This window comes from Physcomitrium patens, chromosome 5, assembly GCF_059467195.1.
Source record: "Physcomitrium patens ecotype Gransden chromosome 5, ASM5946719v1, whole genome shotgun sequence".
In the NCBI taxonomy this organism is placed as follows: Eukaryota; Viridiplantae; Streptophyta; class Bryopsida; order Funariales; family Funariaceae; genus Physcomitrium; species Physcomitrium patens.
The window spans coordinates 12,969,693-12,976,449 of record NC_143414.1 but is presented as its reverse complement, the minus strand read 5'-3'; the positions used below and the strand labels follow the sequence as shown (position 1 = coordinate 12,976,449).

The following is a 6,757-nucleotide window of genomic DNA, read 5'->3' as shown; positions in this document are numbered from 1 at the left end:
TTGAATAAGAGGATTGAGAGTTTTTGAATATTATGAAGTGAATTATGGAATGGAAATGTGATTGGTATTATTTGAAAAGAAAAAAGATTGAATGTTGAAATCTGATTGTAGTTCAGCAGAGAGAATGAGTCTGTGTTTGTGTGAAACACCGTAATGTGAATGGCAGTTTTGTGTGAAGAATTCCAGTGATTGGAATGAGGGTAATTGTGTGCTGAAAGCTGTGAGGGCGCAGTATTACAGTTGGAGATTATGAGGGTGAATATATTGGTGGAAATAGCAATTACTCGTATGATTGAATTGTTATAAGAAAGAGATCGATAAGGTGAAGGAGGAGATTATAGTTTCCTTGTGTGTTTAGATATTGGAAATAGAGACGATACATTTAGGAGGTAATTGATTGTGTGACCCTAATGTGAATACTTAAGCAACTAGTCATTCCCCGTGTTCGAATCTCCTTATACGGGTTTATTTTCATTAGATTAATTTGGAATAAGTAAAACGAGCAATCACAGGATATATTTCTACTTGTTTCTTTTAATTGTATAACTTCTTGATTTAAATATAAGACTTCATTATGACTTCTTTCATTAACATAGCAATAGTTCTTTTGTAATTAAGATTGCCAATACATACTACAAAGAAGATTTTGTAGAAGTATCCAAAAGATTGTAAGATTTAGGACCAAGGCTTAGTTATAGGTTGCTTCTAATGCAACTTTATAAAAATAAAAAAATTATGGCACAAGTTTCAATAGCTATATGATATATCTATAAAAGTCTAAATACCTAATTTATATTTAGAGAATTTATTAAAGCTTATTAAGAAAAATATTACCTTTCCAAAATGTTTCTATAAACTCCTATTTATTTCTATTTAATTAGATTGTATGGATATTTTTTATATGTTTTATTTACTCTATAAAATATTTCAATTTTTGTCCAAATTATATTTCTTTGAATTAATTTTCTTTCTTAAAAAGCACAAAGAATATATTTTTCTATCAAAAGCCATTTTAAATTGTGTTTTTTTCAATTTTTGAAAATATTTTTTTTTAAATCTTCAAAAAAATACATTATTCAATTACCTGTTATTTATCTTTTTTTATAAGTTTGTATATATATATATATATATATATATTTGGCTTGACTTTTAAACACATCTTTATTTTTTATTTTTTATTTTTCTCTCTCTCTCTAGACAATGGAAGTTTAATATATGCATGTAGCCAATAATGTAGAAATGATCTCTAAGAAGTATGTTATCTATATCTATTTTACATGCTTATACTAAATTTGCTGAATAAATGTGTATAAATTAGATAGTTGTATTAAGCACCAATTTCTTATTTGGAAAAACTGATCATACTTGTGTCATATTATAAACTTGATGACTCTTTTGAAGCATTATTACTAAACAATCCATTTTATTACTTTAAACAACATGCTTTCATGAATACCAAGAGTTTGCACCAATATTAGATGTGTTTGCTTAATTCCATATAATCATGTGAATAGCTGGGTCTAAAACTAAACTTGCAAGCCATACCACAATCTTATCATCACCTTCAAGTTCATATCACCTCAAACAACTTATTTTGTCGGTACCAACTTCCGTATAAGTATGAATGACTACCAAACTTTAGATGACGAATCCAGATTCTTTGGATGATTGCTCTAAATACTTGGAAAGCGAGAAGAGAGATCTTAACGCAAAAACTAACGACAGAGGGAAAGAAAGTAAGGGTGATGCAAGATGCAGATTCGAGTAGAGATCTCCTTGGTTTGTGGCGCAAGACATGTAAGGAAAGCACTGTGTGGGACCCCTGCAAACTAAGAACAATCTCACTCCAAGACGGAACCTGTCGGTCGTATATTCGTCCTTCCTCTTCACCGGGGACACCGCCCTGCAGGCTGGAGTTCGGTTCTCAGACAATTCTTGGTGTGCGGTCTTGCGTGTTGGCCCTGATTAGTTATTTGCGTATTAACAACACTACATTTTTTTGCTCAAGGGCTTTCTACAACAAGAATTTAAGACCGTTCTCCGACACGAGTGAGTTTTTATTAAGTAAAGAAGTCGCCACATCATCAGCTAGGTTGGGTTATTTTCTCATTGACTTGCATAGGCAAAACACCTTGTGTAAATTTAACTGGGTGCTGTTGTGTGACACCAGTGGAGAATTTGGCTCAATGCGAAGACAGATTGCATTATGTGGCCAGAAGCTCTCTGACATTGATGATGCTGTCTGGCACTGCCCAGCAAACTGGGGTCCACTTCGCTCTTGATTTCGGCAGGTTTCAGTCGAATAAAAGGCGCCGTGATAGCAAGATCTGATCAGAGTTTACTATCACCATGAAGAACAAAGTGGGTGTTTCGGCTCAAGCCTACCGAGAATGGGACATCGATGGAGGCTTGGGAGAACCGGTGACGATCGATCAGCCGATATATTTCTCCCCAGTCCCAGATCGTCAATGTACTTGGGGGTGTTTTCTGTCTCCTTGACAGCACTGCGTTATTTTCCTTCAATTTCATGATTTCCATTTTAGTTTATGTCAATTTTTACAAGTTGGGTACTGATGGTGGTTGACTTGATTCGAATAGGCATGGGGAATCCAGCCTCAAAAGGACGTCGCCGGACTGCTTAATGTGCTGGAGCAATACTGTATTCTGGAATGCAATTTGTTGCAGTGTCTAGATGTGTGCCTGTGCTTTTCTGGCGCACGATTTCCAACCACTTGTCGACAATCCTCTTCTGCGTCCTTTCCTGCGTTACTAATGATTAGATAGTGTATGGTAGTGTGTGAGCTTTCTCAGGTTATGGTGAGTCGCTCCCACTTCCTTGTATGCAACATGCCAGACCTGTCAGGAGGCTTCACAAAGCCGTTTGTGAACTTTTTATAAACGACAAGCAACGATTCACGTTGTACAGAGAATTCTGCTAATGGAGTGAATATAATCTTGGCTCTTGGCTGAACAATCTTGCTTGAGCTTTTGTTCGTTTTAGAGATTGTATCTTGTTTGGAACTCACTTCTCATCGAAGTCTACAGCTGCCTTCACCATTATTCTCCATTTTTGGGTGACATCTCACTCTCTGAGGCCTCACCGTCGTCTGCTTGTATTGTTGTGTGCATCTCCTTCCTCGCTCAATGACGCGCTTTCTATGTCCCGGTTAGAAAGGGATTAAGGTTCTACAAATCACAAATCTCCACACAATATATTCTCCTCCAACAAATATTGTCCCCATCGATTGACGGACTTAGTTAGTCGATCCACTGTTGAAGTGAAATTTCGTCATGAAGAAATGCGACATGATGGGGACGAGAAAGGAGATACTGTTGGGTATTGTCGATATGCGTGTGTCCGTCACAAATTTGCGGAACTTCTTCTGTTCTGGGAAGTCTACGTGAAAAGAAGGTGAAGGAATTTTTGGTTTCGGATTCTTCAGGTACGCCCTCGAGCTGACCATGAGCTATCAATTGCAGCTGTTTTTGCGGTGACCAACAGCGCAAGAGATGGAACACGTATTTGCAATCACAGAACCTTGGAAGGTCGGAAGGTATGAGATCAACAAGGTGCCTCGCAAGTAGAGAGTTTTGAGATGTTGGGTCATGCTCCATAAAATCATCAGTTTGAAAGAAACTTCGGGTCCGTGAGTAAACGTGGTCCTTTTGTGATGTGGATGATCTTCAAAGCTTTCCTTTCCACGCACATCTCTGATCTCATCAGCCAAGATTGCAGATCCAGTGGTTTGTCAGAGGTGAGCATTCAGTACGCGTTGTGTCTGGGTCGGAGAACTCTAGTTGGTACCAGAAAAGAGTAGGTGAAGAAAAGTAGTTCCTGATGGCAAGATTAAAGCTGGGAGAAGGTGCTACGCAGGAATTAGAGGAGCTTTAAAAGCATCTTCTCCACGATAATCGGACATGCGCTACTTGGATGATGTCTTGAAACTGGACCTGTTATGGAAATTTTCAACTAAGAAATTTTAGAACACAGTTGGAAGAATAAAATTGGCAAAAATTGTTGCAACCATGAGCATGGATTTGTAGTTAAGGGGAAAAGTTATCAGAGCTTCTTTACAGCAGGTGATTGAGTTGTGTGGGTGTAGTTGGGCTGATATTGACACAAACACCAAGTGAAGTTTCAAAAATAATCGATGGAGGCGTTATGCACTTCACAATCAGGCCTGTTTCAACCAACCGAGAGATGATGTTCTGGCTGCGTAAGAACTTCACCGCACTTCACTCCGGCTTGTGTTTTGACCTGGCATGGGTATGAAATCCTCGACATGATTTTTTGGAACATCGTGGAAGCTGATTTATATTTCACAACGTCAATTCACAGCCACTTGAACGGAAATTAATATGTATCAGTATGAGCTTGTCTGGTAGAGTATGTCATAAAAAGTAGATCAATCTCTGTTAGGAATTAAAGTAGATCTTAGAATCCGTTCTTCACAGAAGTTTTCATTTGCGAAAAAGTTGTCTGTAAACAGGTAAGAACGTCGACAAAGTCGTGCGAATGGTTCAACAAGTCGCTGAAAGATGTATGGACCAGGTTTTTGGATCCTAAACTTGTTCGGAGGCTGCTTCATGATGTTCATGTTCTTTTCTCACACCCTGTTTTTGTTAAAAGAGTGATACTGTTCCTTGTCATTGCATATATCCCCGATATGTAAGCTATTATGGACTCGTGTAGATTCAGCTTAAATTCTTAGACCTGCAAAGCAAAACTATGTTAAAAAGTTTGTAAATGTATGCAGATATGGTGTTCCCATCTCTAGAATGTACCTTGTCCAAGGATGATGTTAGTCTGAGTTTTTTGAAGGGTCGTTTCCTCTCACACAAGTGATCTTTGTGACATTCGGAGAAGAAAAACCCAAATTGCTATCGAAGTGTAACCTACAAAAGATAACATATTCTGATTGCTTGCTCTGGTTAAGTGAAACGGCCAGGTGCGGCAAACCTGTTCCTATATCCTATCTCCTTTTGAATTGTTATTGCCTCCGTCTGTGGCAATTGGGGTTGGTGATAGTTAACAATATTGCTTGCAAAAGTGGTGTCTATTGAGTTTCAGCAGTTACAGAATCTAGATTGGTCATTCTGGTTTCACAGTTTCATGTTGAGGTGCAGGCATTTTTGCTAGAAACAACTCACTGGTCGATGGAAGACGAGTAGATTTGTAATTTGCAACTGTTCGTGTCAAGTTTGATGCGTCTAATGCATGAACTTCATATTCTTTCTTTCATCAAGACACGTGCATTAGATCGAACTGAATGTATGCATGAGTGGTGTGTGCAGTACATTTATTTTTGCCTCTGTTCATGTACCACAGTTAGGAAGTCTCATGAATATTTTGGAGAAGATTCATTTAAGTTATGACTTCTTTTTTTGACCTTTGGCAGCAGATGTTGAAGATGGTCTATTAGCGGAATACTAATGCGATGAGCATGTTCATTGCTGCAAAACTGGGGAGTATACTGCTCAAACAATCGGTAGAATTGTTGTAAATAACATCCATGTTGAGGGTGATTTGCATGTATGTTTGGTCTATCTTGTGAATGTATTTTGGTAAAGACTCATTGGTTAGAAAGGGCTTTCTAACCCTTTTTTTTCATTAAAAAATGTTTTGTTTTGACTGGGTAATTTTCAGTTTTAATTGCAATAGTCTGTTGTTTTCTTATACCTTTTGAATTGGGGTTACTATATAAATTAGCAGCTTTTTAAGAAGAAGATTTTGTAAAAAAATTAAAATTGAAAGAGTTGAAATTTTTCCAAACAATTTGGAAACATTTATAATGAAAAGAGATATACAATGACAATGGATACTACATGTATTCAAGACATTGGATATGTAATGATGAGATGTCTAGAAATTTTTAAAAGTAGTTCTAAATTTTGTAACTTTTTTACAAATTGAGTTGTGGTATTGCATGTAGTATTATATGAAAGCAAAGAATTTGACAAACTAATCCAAGTTGAAACTTGTCAATGCTTTTGAAAGGAAGAACTTTTTTTTTAAAATTTCAATCACTTAGAATTTACCATTAATCAATCTATAGATATTTCAAGGATAAAAAGTTATTTTCTATAATTTTTGAGCTAATTATCATAATTAATTATCTAATTTTTATAAAAACCATAAGAAATACTAAATTAATTTGGTTCTAATATGAAAAATATAATTTTAAAAAATCTACTTATATTATGTTGGATGTATATTTGTAAGAATCAAGTTTGAATAGTATAATTTATTAAAAAATTATAATTAATAAGTATTGTTAATAAGTAATTACATTTTATTTTTATCACATGAAAATATTTATATAAATCCTTGTAATTTTTTTTAGAAAAATTAACATAAATATATTAATTATTATTTTTTATATTTTTCATAAAACTCAAAAATTAACTTATTTTTTTTAAAAGTTAATAATATTTTTACAAATTACATTCTTATATTTTTGTAGCAAAATCTTATATAAATTTTTTTAGAATAAAAAGATATCAAATAGTAAACTCATTAGAGATAATCCAAATTCTTACCATTGTACTTTTGAAAGAGATATGCAAAATAACATCAAATACAAGAAACACAAGTAAGAAGGACAATCACATTGTACACTAGAGATTGACATGATTTTTTCTCAATCTTAGAGCTACATCCACTTGCTCCTATAATGCTATACTTTTCAACATATTGTTATAACATTAAACTCAAGACAACAAAGATCACACATCCTACCTATATAACTTCTCTCTA

At 35.1% G+C, this 6,757-nt stretch overlaps 1 long non-coding RNA gene across 1 annotated transcript; it reads left to right on the top strand.

Moving 5' to 3' along the window:
• The first annotated feature begins 2,087 nt into the window (after positions 1 to 2,087).
• On the top strand, positions 2,088 to 5,653 carry LOC149989291 (uncharacterized). The gene is made up of 2 exons (XR_016503017.1): positions 2,088 to 2,470; positions 2,599 to 5,653. It is a non-coding gene; the product is annotated as an uncharacterized LOC149989291 (long non-coding RNA).
• The last annotated feature ends 1,104 nt before the right edge of the window (positions 5,654 to 6,757 follow it).